This window comes from Eimeria mitis, genomic scaffold (assembly GCF_000499745.2).
Source record: "Eimeria mitis Houghton genomic scaffold, Emh_scaff2805, whole genome shotgun sequence".
NCBI lineage: Eukaryota > Apicomplexa > Conoidasida > Eucoccidiorida > Eimeriidae > Eimeria > Eimeria mitis.
This window is the reverse complement of record NW_013571144.1, coordinates 4,543-4,786: the sequence shown is the minus strand read 5'-3', so window position 1 is coordinate 4,786 and position 244 is coordinate 4,543.

Below are 244 nucleotides of genomic sequence, written 5' to 3'. Positions count from 1 at the left end.
CAGCAGCAACAGCAGCAGCACTGAGGCATCCGGGCGCATACCCTCTAATCGAACTCACGTAGGTTACACCAGCAGCATCTTTTGTTGCTGCTGCTGCTCGTGCTGCTGCTGCTGCTCGTGCTGCTGCTGCTGCTCGTGCTGCTGTTCCTGCTCGTGCTACTGCTGCTGCTTCTGCCTGCAGCTATACTGGTTGCTGTCGGCTGCTGCTTGGGGGCAACCCACTGCTGTGATATGTATCTCTTTC